This window comes from Rattus norvegicus, chromosome 8, assembly GCF_021556685.1.
Source record: "Rattus norvegicus strain SHRSP/BbbUtx chromosome 8, alternate assembly SHRSP_T2T, whole genome shotgun sequence".
In the NCBI taxonomy this organism is placed as follows: Eukaryota; Metazoa; Chordata; class Mammalia; order Rodentia; family Muridae; genus Rattus; species Rattus norvegicus.
The window spans coordinates 92,764,187-92,778,471 of NC_141541.1; the positions used below are offsets into that span (position 1 = coordinate 92,764,187).

Here is a 14,285-nt window from a genome sequence, read left to right on the forward strand (position 1 = left end):
TTGGTTGCTTGCTGTGACCCTCTCGTGCCTTCAAAGCCAGTACTGTATAGTAGACTATTACATTGCCAAGTTCTTCTGTAGGGTTGAGGTATAACCTGGCCCTCTTGGACCACAGCTGCATCAGTTTCTGCATGCCAGCTTTGAGAAAACACTTTCCCTTTGACTTGAGGAAGCACAATGAGGCTTTGCCTCGGTGGTGCTAAACCAGTCATAGCTAGTTCTTCAGCCCCCAGCCTCATGAGCATCCTGTTTCCCCAGTGAAGCAGGGAAAGATGGCTTCATGTGCACTCACTCAGCATACCCATTATAGGAAATAGGAAAGCAGTGTCTAATGACCTCCCCAGACATAAGTCAGAACCAAAACCATGAAAGGATGTTTAGTGATTTTCTCTAACCCCTGTTAGGTCCCAGGAACCATGAACCCTTGACACCTGATGTTCTGTCAGGGAAAGCGACACAAGTCAGGTGTGCTTTCTCCCCTCATGTGGACTGTGGAGCTGGGATTAACGCCAGCTGCTAGCTAAGGGCAGTTGGTACTCTGCTGGAGCTTGCTCATGTGTGGAATGTAGAAGAGGCTCCAGGTTAGGGAGAGGAGAAGGCTGGTGTGCCGTGTGCTTCACCTGCCTTTGAACTATGTGCTGATGAGCAGTGACGGTCCTCTCTGGATCTTCACACCCACTGTGTACGTGGACATGAGTCAGAAGCCAAGAGGATGCCTCAGTGCAGAACACTGCCATGATTGCTCTCCTTTAAAAAAAACAAAACAACAAAATTACCGTCCATGATGGAAGCTTGCCTGGGATGCCTTCTGAACTGAAGGGTGTTCATTCAAGATTGGTACCTGCTCCATCTTCAGTATCAGGAACTTCTGTGAAGTTGCTTGTTGTGCGTAAACGAAAGACAGTTGTCTGGGCGTCTGTCTTTGCCTAGTGAGGACTTGAAAACTGCACAAAAGCGTGTGTCAAGAAGAATATAGAATTCTAATTTCTTCTCATCGTTGTCCCACGTTTGTGGAGAAAGCAAGTGACTGGCTCTAGACATGACCTGCTAGGCTAAACTTGCCTTTTCATTTATGTCCTGGATACCCTTTAATCGAACAAAATTAAGGGTCTTGGGTCATTCATTTAGTGATTTTTATTTGTTTTCCTTTGAAATTTTAATTCTGATGTATTGGTTATAGATTATGAAATGACTTGAAGTAGTTAAGATCTTAGGTTCTAGGATTGGGTAGAAATGGTTTTATTTTTATTGTGCATGTATGTTCTCATGGGAATGCTTGTGGGAAACCAATGACTATCTCAAATGTCATTCCTCAGATACTATCACTCTGTTTTTAGTGGGGGCAGGGCTGGATCTCTCTGTGGCCTGCCACTTCATCAAGCAGCTTGCCCTGCCCCTCTGAGCGTCACTGTACTCTTTTTAAGATGGGGAAAGTGAATGAAGCCCCCTTCCCCCCATATCTCAGACACAGTGAAGTGTGCACCCCTACTGCACCTTGTATGAGCTCAGGGGTATGAGAGGGACTGTTGCTTGCTTATTTGGAGTGATCTTCCTAGTGCTGCTTTAGTTACACAAACTCACTTTCTTGCTAGCATCGCTTTTTAAAGCACTATGATGCTTATGGACACTAGTTTTAACCACATACAGGCTACCTCCCAATATACACGAGTCTTGAGACATAAAAATCTGGAACTCTTTTTAATCAGTGAATATGTTTATACTGTGCCGTGTGGACGCCGTCCAGTTGTTCTGTAGTGGAGAGATGTCTGTGTCTTGGTCAGTTTTGCTTTTGGAAGTTTCTCTCACCTCTTCCCCTCGATGTGTCCCTGGCATTTGCCTTATCCAATATTTCTTTTTCCTTAGCATTCCCACGTCAGTCATAATCACCTTTTTATTTCTAGGACTGCTTTCTGCATACTGGCTTTCTGTCTCTTCTTCTTCCAGTGGTGTGGTATGGAACTTGATGAGAAAACCATCCCCCATGTGGCTTGCCCCTCCCATTCCTGCTTGAGATACACCCAGCTGACAAGGTTACTACAAAGGTTCAGAGGTCATTTACTACTGCCCTTGAAAATCTCAAACATCCTTTGAAATCCTATGCCCTGATTATACCCCAGAGTATATATTATATTAGTGCTTATGTTGGGAACCCCAGAATCTGTTTCCAGAGCTCTGAGGGCAGCCATAATGTACATCCCAGTGTGAGAGCTGCTTTAGTGCAGTCCTGCAGAACCCCAGGTAGAATCGTAAGGGGTGAGGTGGGCAGGCTAGGGAACGCCTGGGAAGTGCAGACCACCGTTCCAACAGGTTTCAGTGGTGAACACCAGTGAGGGAGATGGGGCTGTTACTTGTGGATTGGTAGGAGGAATGTAATGTATTCGTGCCAATAAGGATATACTAATGAGTGTATATGTGTGCACATGTACACACACACATACACACACACACACACACACACACACACATGCAAACACACACACATACATGCATACGTTTGTGAGTCTGAGTATAGGTTTACAAACATGTTTGAAGTGTGCAGAAGATCCTGGGTACTTTTGGTACCTTTTTTTTTTTTTTATTTTGGGGGCCTATCCTTCAGTTTTCACATTTCCCTCCACTCCCACCCACCTTAATTTTGGTCTCCAACCTCTCCCTGCCAGTGGTATATCATTCTTTCCCTGTCTAATTCAGTTAGATTTTTTAAATGGTGTTTAGAGTTTATTATCCCTCTCCATATTCCCTCCTCTACCCAGCTGTCCCATCCTCCACTTGGATCATCCTATTCTAATCACTCCCCCTTTCCCTTCATAACACCGTATTTATTTCCCCTTCCTTAGAAGAGCCTGCTCCTCCTCTCCCCTCCACACACACCCTGTTCCCTTGCTAACTACCTAACCTGTGTGGAGACTTTAAACGAAACACACATTTCTGGAGCTTCGAAGCTGACAGCCGAACATAGAACATGTGCAGCTTGTCTTTCTCGGTCCGAGTTGCCTCACTCGAGATGATTGTTTCTCACTTCACCCAGTGACCTGGAAATTTCATAATTTTATTTCCCTTAACGGCTGATTACTATTCCATTATATAAGCATACCACATTTTCATTCTTCATTATCAGTTGGTGGACACCTAAGCTGTGCCCAGTTTCTGGCTATTATTAATAGAACAGTGATGAACATGTATGGATGAGAGTCTCTGTAGTAAGATGCGGAGTCCTCTGGGTGTGTGCCCAGGAGCGCTATACTGCATCCCGTGCTGGATTGACTTTGCGCTATCTCAGGACCGCCACACTCATTTCTGTCACGGCCTGTACCAGTTTGCACCTCCACCAGCAATGAATAAGTGTTCCTCTTTCCCACTTCCTCCACAGCATGGGCTATCATTTCTTTTATTGATCTTGGCCATTCTGCCTGGAATAAGACGAAATCTCACAGTAGTTTTAATTTCCATTTCCCTGATGGCCCAGAATGCTTCCTTAACTGTTTCTCAGTCATTTGTTTGTTTCTCAGTCATTGTTTTGAGAACTCTGGTTAGTTCTATATCTCATGTTTAAATTGTATATTTTTTTATGTTCAGTTGGATTTTGGTGGGAGGGGCAGTTCTTTGTATGTTCTCAACGCTAGCCCTCTGTTGATGTGTGATTGGTGAAGATGTTTTCCCATCCTATTGGCCACTGCTTGGCTGGAATGATGGTGTCCTCTTCTATAGGGAAGCCTAGCCACATGGCGTTATCAGTTCTGAGCCCGAGTTTTACATTCATCCTGATTTGACCGTGACGGTGACTCTCTGGGCCACAGCTGAAAGCTGAAGATGCTGATTTGCTAACCCACCCTTGGGTTGAGGGAATTTTCCTTCCTTCAGAATCCATGGGTGATGTTTATGGTTTCTCTGTGGCAGCCAGCACTGCCCACTACATATTTATACTAATGCACTTTCAGTATAGTGAGTTATTGGTGCTTTTTAACAAGGGGAAGGTTTGAAGGACATACAGAAAAATCCTGTGTGTATTGGTATTAGTCAGAGGCTTTTCAAATGCCTTTTGAATCTAACATGCATATGAAATTTGAATTTACTGTATCAGAAATAGCATTGGGTGCTATGTCTTAGGAATCTATCTTGTGGAGTTCATTGCCTTACAAAGTTCCAATGGCTGCAGCACCTGGAACCTTTGCTGAGGACACATCTGTTTTCTGTTGCCTTAGTTCCTATATAGAAAAAAATTAAATATATATATATATATCTTGTTATTGGGTTTTGTGTGTGTGTGTGTGTGTGTGTGTGTGTGTGTGTGTGTGTGTGTGTGTGTGTGGTGTTTTGCCTGAATGTATGTCTGTGGGCCATTTGCATGGGTAATGCCCGTGTAGGCCAGAAGAGGGCATCAGATCTCCTAGACTGTAGTTAAAGACAGTTTTGAGCCACTAGGTTGGTGCTGGGAATTGAACTTGGGGCCTTTGGAGAACAATCAATGTTTTTATCACTGAACCATCTCTAGATAAGAGTCTATAAGCTCTTTTTCACAGTAGAGAAACCTAGTTTATGAAGAATTTCAAAGGACTGTGGAAGCTGCCTGTTGGCATTAGCAGTTGAAATGAAACAAGGTAGCTTGTGAGCTGTGTGAGACAAAGCTCACGTTTTCCAGTTGTGGCTGCATCACGCACAGTGGATTGACATCTACACGCGTGTAGAGTTCATCTGTCTGATGGTAAATCTTACTCTGAGGAGTAGTTTGGTGTGTGGAGTGGTTCTTAAAAGCATAGTAAGCCTTGTTTCTAGAAACTTAAATGGTTAAACTTCAATTATTTCTGTCCCATTTGGGATTAAATATTTAAGTAGAAACAGTATAAGCCTGGTCCTACTATGAGAGAAACATTAGACAAGTCCCACTGGGTGACATTAAACAGAATGATTGATGTGCCTCAGAACCGTCAATATCATCAAAATGAGGAAACTCTAAGATGTGAGGACAGCCCCGGGCATCCTAAAGAAGGGAAGGTGGAACATAGTGGCTTGTTGGATGGGCCAGGAATGGAAGAAGAAACTACAACAGGATGCAGAAGCCTGGATGGAGGTTGGGCTTCAGTTAATGGTGAGGTGCAGGACTGGTCCATCCATCACAACAGATGCATCCCACTGGTAGACAGGGACAGTGACAGTAAAAGCTGTCCTTTATAGGCACACTGTGGGCCATTAGAATTATCTGCATATGTAAAACTATCCTAAGACAAAGGTTATGTTAAAGAACGAGACTCTGTCAGAGGTCTGCTATAGTGGAGTCCTCTTGTCAGTACAGCAAGAAGCCCTGCAGTTTTCGGGAATTCCTTTAGATAGTAAGAGTAGAATAGTCAAATCCTTTAGATTGACTTTTTTTTTAACCTTAACTATGGGTTTATGTCCCACTGTTGATTTGTCTGTCCACCTGCTTCACCACGGGGTAAAGAAATAGACTTGTACTTTTAGCATCTACTTTATACCAACTCTGTACTGCACACCATTGAAATCAGTGCACCAAGTTTTAGAAGCCCGTGGGATAGGCTTACTGTTGCTACAAAGAGGAGCATGGAGACAGGGAAGACTGAGTGTTATGTGTGGTCTTGTAGAGGCCACTGACAGAACCTCCTGAGACCCAGGGGTCCCCTGTCCCACTTCCCATTCTGTCTGCTTCCACAAAGGATTTCTTTAAACAAAAAATGCATACATTTTAAAAAGTCCATAAGAGGTTTTGAAATAATTATAGGCATTCGGAAAGTTAAAAGATTATAGTGGGTATGGTCCTGAGTGCCCTTCTCCCAATTCACTCAGTCGTATTATTTTGCATAATGGTAGAACCTTAGCAAAATTGGGAAACTATCATTTGGCATGGATGTAAAAGTACTAATTGTCATTTGACAGAATGTAAAAGTATGAACCAGACTATAGGCCTTACTCAGTTTTTACCCATTTGCTGAACATACGTTTCCATGCATGTGCTTGTACGCATGTAACTTCATACACTTTTATCCCTTGTGTAGGTTTGAGTAGCCTTTACTGCCACAAGATCCTATTTCAGCACAGGAAACTGCTTTCCTCTACGCAGGCGTCTTTGGGCCCCGCTCCCCAGTCTGTTAGTAACCGCTCGTCTTTTCTCCATGTCTTCAGTTTTGTCTGTTTATGCTTGTGTGTATAGATGGAATCATATGGCCCCTTATTTGGACTTTTCCCACTGAGCTTACTGTCTGGGCTCACCAGGTTTGTCAGTAGATGTCTTTCCTGCTGATTAGCTTGTAATGGTGTGACCGCACCGTAGTCCTTCCACCGTTCACCCCTTTGAAGGGCACTTGGGTCACTTAAAATTTTTGCTGTTATGAAAAGGCTGTCATGAATATTTGTGTACAGATTATTTGTGTGAACAAAACTTTTCATTTCTCTGGGATAACTGCCCGAGAGTTGTACTGCAGAGTCATGGGAATACGTACATAGTTGTATAAGAAAGTGCCAGGATGTTTGCAAGAGTGGTTTCCATTCACATTCTTATTAATCTCCCTTTCCCACTCCCTCTCCTCCCTCTCTCTCCCCCCACGACCCCCCTCACTCACACACACACACACACACACACACACACACACACACACACACACACGGGTGAGGACGCTCACTCGCAGATAAACATTCACACATACTAATGTCTCACTGTGTAGAGCATCTTTTCATGTGACCGTTGTCTGTATTTCTCTTTGGAGAAAGGTCTGTTCCTGACATTTTTCTATTTTCTAATTGTTTTTATGTATTTTGTTTTTGTTGTTTTGTTTTACAAGCAGGTTCTGAGAGTTTTGTAATGTAAGAACTTTGTCAGATTTGTGGTTTATAAATGTTTGCTCCAAGTATGTTCTGTGACTGGTTTTTAATAAATACACATCTTCCATCACCTTCCCAGAGATTCTCATCAACCCACAAAAGAGGGGATCCTGCCTTAGCACTCAGACATTATATTTTCCTTCCTTTCACTATGGAAGATTTTGTTAAACTTTATGGGTTTTTCTCATAAAAAGAGACTGATTTCTCCACCATCTCTGTACTTTCAATACAGTTTCCCCACGGGTGTGCCTTTCCCCTCCCGTTTAGCTATGGTACTAAGATTCTTTTCCCAGTACGGATAGTTTTTATTTGCACTGTGATCTGGGTACGATATAGACTTTACTCTGTAGTCATTCATATTTCCCTCCTCCTCCCCTCCCTTCCCCCACCACTTTAATGTTGAAACCTTGAAAAACTTTTGCCAGGAATTCAGGGCTGGAGTGCTTTCTGTTTTGCTCCTGCTGGCTTTCCTTACCCATATGGATGGGCTGAAGACTCTTAGGTCTCTGTTCGCTCAGCCCGAGCCGTGTGAAGATAAGTGAGAATTCGGAGTTCTCTGGTGAGGCTTTATTTACTGCTGCGTGCCTGCTGGCTGCCAGTCCTCAGGTACTGGTGTGCCTTCTGCTGATGAGACCCAGCACTAATGTGTGTGAGGTAATGCTAGGGCATTTACTCTTTCCACCCCCGCAGTGTGAATACCATTGCTTCCTGTTGGTCTTGGTGGGCCCACAGTATAGAGGACTGAGTGGGTGAAGGACAGCCATTCTGTCACTTACGTAGTTGTTTCCTGTTTCCCAATACAGTGCTAGCCATAGAGTATAGTCCAAGATGCTGTGATGGTCGTCAGTCTTCTGCACAAAGACGCATAGTTTCACAACATGAATGGAAAGCTACTTGTAAACTACTTAAATGGTCTCAGACATCAGTGCATAGCCAGAGACCAAATAATATAATTTCCAAACACCAGAATTTTCATAAATCAGAATTTCTAAATGCTGAAGAAAACAAGCATGCCCTTCTGAACTTTGTGTAATTGGGCACATAGAAAATGTTCTGCTTCAAGCTTGCCTTCATTTTTGGATCACTTCATAATTCCCTTGAATTTTTTTTTTTTTTTTAGGTAGCAAAATTCTGAGGAGCTCAGTTCACAATTTGCTACATTGTAGCCAGCCTTGGCAGCTGAAAGCGCTGAGTGTATCCAGTGAGAGAGAGTGAATTTCTCCCATACCACTCAGTAAAGCACATGAATGTCAGTGTGGGTGCATGGTCGAACCTTCCACAAGAGCAGCAGGCGGCATTAGACATGCGATCTCTGTGCGCGTTGCTAGGTTACTTGGTTTTGAGTGTTTTTCTTTACGATAGATAATCATTAAAAACTCAGCACCGAGGGAGAGAGCGTCAGGAAAGGAAAGCAGTAAATGGGAGAGTACCATTGTCATTAGGACGCTGGCTATGACAGTAAATATAATCGATTACTGGCAGAGGAGGAATATTCCAATGCTAGCCAAGAAAAGATTCCACCTGGCCGCAGGGCATGGGGTAGTATTTTTAATTGTAGAGCCTCACTTTTGTTTTTTCAACTTTTTCAAGTAGACCTTCATTCTTCTATTTCTAACAACCAAATGGAGTGAGTGCCTCCAAATTCCAAACGTACGTGATCGGCTCATTTCCACTGTGCCCCCTCACTTCCTCTCGTCATCTTTGTTGCAGTTTGAATTATCAGCAGGGCCATGATTCATCTCTGATGATACCTTTAGATTCCTCACTCAGGAGCCCTGAGAGCAGTGTGCAGTGCCATCGCCACATGAATGGATTCTATAAGATATAGATGTGTAAAATATGAAAACCACTTGTAGCTGTCTTCCGGTTGTGGCTGGTCTGGTGGCCATCTGGTTGCTCCCCGTTTCCTTCTGCACCCCTCCTTTGGAATTTGCTTCCTTTTCCGTGCTCCCTAAATGTGTTTCCTATGCATACAGGGAGGGACACAGTGGGGTCTTATAGTGCGGGCTTGTTGTCTTTGAGTAATAATAATTGAGAAAAATGGATGTATTCTTTTTAAAAAATCGATATCAAGTTACTGGATGGCTTCTTGGAAAAGGGCATTTCTGCTGAATTTGGAAGGTACACCAGATGACCATAGCGGGATAGAGGAAAGCAAGAGACACATTTAGATGAAAAAGGTTTTTAAGAAAGCAGTGACTTGGTCCCTTTCCTCTTCCTTCCCCCACCCCCGTGCCCTCCTCTCCCTTCCCCTCTCTTCTCCCCTCCCTTCCCCTTTCCTTACTTTCTTTTAAAGGCTTGCATAGATCTGCTTGTGGCTTGGGGGAACTAGGAAAGTTATGCAGAGGGTAGGATTGCTGTTGTAACAGTGTAGCATCTACTGCAGGAAGGAGAAGGTGTTTAGGCATTAGTAAATCTCCTCAGACTACTTTATAAACTCTCTCTCTCTCTCTCTCTCTCTCTCTCTCTCTCTCCCTCTCTCTCTCTCTCTGTGTGTGTGTGTGTGTGTGTGACTCGTGCTTGCAGTAGCTAAGTCCTTCAGTGTCTCAAGGTAAAGCAGTTGTAGTTAAGCTGAGTATCTCTAGTACAAAGGCTTGTGATAGATACAGTGCATGATATTCTGCACTGTTGGGTCTTCACTGAGCCAACACTGAGACAGTTAACAACTGATAGCCAAGCCAGTAAAGACAAGAGCAAACAAGCAAAACCTAAACCGAGATACTTAACTCACAAATCTGTCACAGCCGCACATCAAGAACGAGATGGCTCAACGGCAACTCGTAGCTCATGTAACCACTGAAATGTGTGCCCCTTTGGAGAAACTGCAAGAGCTGTGGGGAAGCATATGGGTTTTCCTCTGGCCAACTTTTGTCCTGATAAGCCCTTTGCTCTCTCATGGCCAGTTTTCTTCAGCCTGGGCCTATGCTCTTAGCTACTCCAGCTGTAACATCCTGAGTAACTTAAGTCACAAACTTCGCTCTGTTTAGACATTAGCACAATGGCTAATCTCAGTATTTTTGCATTCAGTAAGGAAGCTATATTCTATGGTGGTGATTCAGTCAATGAACATGTTGTTTGCTTTGCACAAAACCAGGTAGATTTTGTCCCTAAAACTAGGTCATATTGTTACCACCACAGAAGGACAAGCATGTTTCCAGAACACTGGTTCTTGCGTATCTTGGGAAGAATAGTTGCCATGGTGATCTCATAATCTCTGGAGGGAATTCGATCATGGCCTTAAACAACCCGCAAACCCACTGAACTTGGAGCACCCCTCTGCAAAGGATTTCCTTCTGCAGAAATTATTCGCCTTACTGAAATATAGTTTAATTTCCGCAGTGCTGGTTTGTCATAGCTTTGGTTAGTATTCTAACCAATTTTAATTGCAATTAAATGCAATTAGTTTGCGTTGACGACTTTCTGGGATTTTCAAGAATGAGGTTAGCTACATTCCATGCTAGCTGTTCTGCGAATATACTCTCAAATACACAGAATGCTCTACGCTCTTATTCCTACAAGCACGTTGAGCTTAAGCAAACCAGTCTAGCAAAGATGCGTTTCAGCGTTTGCGGTTTGAGACTTTCAGACTTTCAGACTTTCGGTGTATGTTTCCTAAGAGCAGGGAGCCCTCCTGTCTGTGCAAGGCTCCTGGAGAAATGACGGACGGGCAGGGCTGCACGGGCCTTCTGTGCAGTACTGTATGTGCAGTCGGTAGTTCTGAACCAGCAATTGCCTGGCGAGCAGATTGATGTGTGAACACTGTATTTACAGCACCGAGACCGCACATTTGCTCTGCAGCTGTGTTTAACGGTTATCAGTTTGGCGCACAGCGTGATTATTTTGGCGGGAGAACACACACTTTGGACCCCTTTTGGCAGTGCCGAAGTAACTGAAGTACCTGCTGTTGAGATGAGTCATGTGCACTTAATTAGATTTGCTACGTAATTAGCCTTGGAGGAAACCTAGGGAAAATCCTTGTGGGCTGGCGATTTGTTAAGTCAGATGTAAGCGTGTTCATTTTGGAGAGTGGGGATTGAAAATGATGAGATTCAAGTGCTTCGGAAACTCTGATTCATATATGCACATACTCGCACATATACGCATTTGATTATGTGTGCACATATATATGTATGCACAGACGCAGAGAGACAGGCAGGCAGGCAGACAGACAGACAGACAGACAGAGACAGACACATGCGCTTTTAAAAATGAAACTTTTCCAGGGGCGGCTGGAATGTTTACCTCAGACAGCTAGGATTTGTTTGCTCCGTGCAGCTCCATCTGCTAGTGTCCACTTGATGGAACTTACATACGTGTTCAGCTCGCTTTCCACTGCTGCCGGGAGCCCACAGCTCCTTAGTAAGCACCCAGTGTCAGCTTCGGGGGCTGTGCGACTAAGCAGGAGCTGAGGCTGGTGTCTGTGCTCTGAGACAGGGACCCGGTACTGCACTAAAGTTTACACTGATTCTGCACTTGTGTCATCTCGGTGGCTTGCTCTGTTGCCTGTTGTTTTGGTTGTTAAAAAAAAAAAAGAATTTAATTTAATTCTCAAAAAACATTTATTTAAATACTTTAGAGATCTTATTCTCTAGTGGTAGAGTCCTAAAAAAAATTCAGTTAAGTGTGGAGAACAACTATAAAATATTTACTGTGAGGAGATTAAATTTTATTCCCCAATTTAAGGCAAAGCCAGACTAAGACTTGCAAACTCTGCGCATTTAAAGTATTTCTCCAGCCTCTCAAAAGGTGGTAATATTTTAATCAAAAAAACCTAGTTCCATAAATTCATCTAAACTATCTCATAAATAAAGAAATAAATAAACGGGGGCTGGTTTCCTTTTCTTCTGAAGTGCTTTTGTGATTTGAAACTCACTATAGAAACCATCAAACTTATGTGGACAGCCCCGGGCTGGAATCAAGCTGTGATCCCACACTCACGTACTTCGCAGTGAAGTTAACTAGGAACAAATTCCTTCCAGGCACACCATACACATCTTCTCAGAAAGCATCTTCAAAAAAAAATGTCTTCAAGCCTGCAAACCCACTTGCTGTGATTCTAATTAAAGAAGGCTGTCCAGTCCCCACTGTCTGAGCCCTCTTCCTCGCTACCCTTCTGCTGCTTATGAGAGTTAAAAAGAAAAAAGAAAAAAACAGATCTCACTTCCGCTCGAAAAGAAACACATGGCTCCTGTTCACAGGTGCAGGAGTAACAAACCACGGAATCACCTTGGATCCAAGCAAGAGTCTTTGAATACTAGAGACTGCGGTCTTTCACGGTGCACCTGCATCGGGTGAGCCCCACGGGTTTAAGTCCATAGCAATGTGTGCGTACCTGTGTGAGGTTGGCTCTTTACCCTCCCAGACTGTCTCACTTGTCACCCCCACAGGGACGTTAGGAGGATTAAGCCAGACTATATAGACCGTTAATGCTAATGTATTATCAAATAGGAGTATCTGTTTAGTTACTGTTTAGGCTGGGTTAGTACTTAAGCAGCTTCTCTCTGTATATATACATGGTCCTTCCTGGAACTCAAAACGGACAGCTTCATTCTTTCCCCCCTCTGTATTTCTCCATGTTGTTTTTCTGGCTGTTCCTTGCCTGTGTTGAGTACACGTGAGACTGTTTGAGGCCATTCTCGCTTAGACACATCATTAGCTATGACATAATGACCAGTACTTGAACCCCTGTGGCCTCTGGGGTGGGGGTAGGGGTGGGGGTAGGGGTGGGGGTAGGGGTGGGGGTAGGGGTGGGGGTAGGGGTGGTGGTTTAGTACTTTCTGCTTTAGCCACAGATTCTTCATTGGAGGTCCTGATTCAATTTATGGAAGTCAGCCCCTAGCAAGTAGGATTTAAAAAGGATAAAATGGTAGTAATTAAATGTTCTGATCCATCTAAACGAAACACGCGAATGTTACCTTTATATTGCTACCGTTTCTTTAGCTCACCTCAAGTTCCTTGCTAACGGTGCCTTTCATCAGACCTTTCTACACTTAACTATAAAAGTATTAGGAGCCAGATGTCAGCCGCCAGCCACCCTTCTGTTAAAGCTGTGGTTTTATCCTCTTCGTTGGAAGTTTATCTGTTCTGAGCACGCAGCTCGGCTGTGCTAAGGCGGCATGCAGAGCTGAAATCGTCTTATCAGCACCTATTTTCTCAATTACGAAGAGTACGGAAAAGGCCATGGATTCGAGCCATCCCTGGACTCCTGAAACACTAACAGGAAACTGCAAATTCATAAACATTCAACGTGAAACGCGTTTTTGTAAGAAATAGCCAATTTTAAGACAGAAACGTCACTAGAGAGCAAAATGTACTTTGGATCATGCGTTTCATTTGAATGAGATGCTAGCAGTCGCTGCAAGGGCTGCATTTGTTTTCACAAACAGGCCACACATAGCAGGATGCTGAAGTCATATGCATCTGAATGACGAGAGTCTCCACCTGCCCCTTTGCAGCTTCTGTCACATGTCTCTAACACAGACTTCATTTATTCAATGACTGAACTTTATGAGTAGCAGCAGACAGCAACATCAGGTTTCTGACCAGACATCCTCCAAGTGATTGATGACAATATGTAACATTTATTTCTGCTGGGCTTTATGGTTAAAATTGAAGTCATCTACCTACTGGCCAGAGTCACACTACTGCCTAATGTAGCCACTAAGGTCAAACTCGAAAGGTTAGGGTGCTGTGGCCACAGAATTAACTTTTTAGAAAAGCGTTCCACTTCATAAAACATTGACGTTGTCTGTTGGCATCATACATATGTGGTAAAATGATCACTCTCTCCTGCGTTGCTTTTGGGGTGGGTGTGTGTGTGTGTGTGTGTGTGTGTGTGTGTGTGTGTGTGTAGCAAGCTCTTTTGACATTTCTTTTTAAGCATAAACAACAACAGATAAGTTTAACATGTTTAAAGAGAAGGATTTTACAAACCTTGATTTTTTTTCCAAGACTAATTTTTGAAATAACAAATGCTTTAGCCACCTTTAAAAAAAAATCAGTTTCCTGTTTTTGTTTTTGTTTCTTATTAGAAAGACAGGGACAGTTCGAGAGGACTCCGTCTGTTCTTTTTAGTTTCAGTTTACAGTTAGGTTTGAAACTTCTTAAGAACAGGTTGCAAAAGCCAGTGAGTGCCGGCCACTCAGTAACCCGGCAGTTCAAAGATGGGGCAACTCCCTGTCAGGAGACAAGGGTCGTCTTGCTGGGAGGATGCCGACTTCTGACTTTTGGACATCTGGTGGTGGTAGACTGAGACCCCAGGAATTTTATAGAAAAACATGCAGAAACACGGCTTTTTTGCGATCACCCGAAGTCACTTTTCAGGAGAATTTTCATTTGTCGGCGCGACAAGCACACCGGAAATCCTACCTTATAGAGAACAGAGCTGTTTGCTCCCGAGGGGACCCCAAGCTGTTGCTGGCTTATGTTTATCATTATGTGTCCGCATCCTAAGG

General features: G+C 43.5%; 1 protein-coding gene and 1 long non-coding RNA gene across 3 annotated transcripts in view; one reads left to right on the top strand and one right to left on the bottom strand.

Moving 5' to 3' along the window:
- Bckdhb (branched chain keto acid dehydrogenase E1 subunit beta) overlaps positions 1-14,285 on the top strand; it is a 187,001-nt gene that overhangs the window by 162,725 nt on the left and 9,991 nt on the right.
- On the bottom strand, positions 7,117-11,958 carry LOC148004281 (uncharacterized). The gene is made up of 3 exons (XR_015627374.1): positions 11,774-11,958; positions 11,074-11,334; positions 7,117-8,646 (listed from the first exon to the last, which is right to left on the bottom strand). It is a non-coding gene; the product is annotated as an uncharacterized LOC148004281 (long non-coding RNA).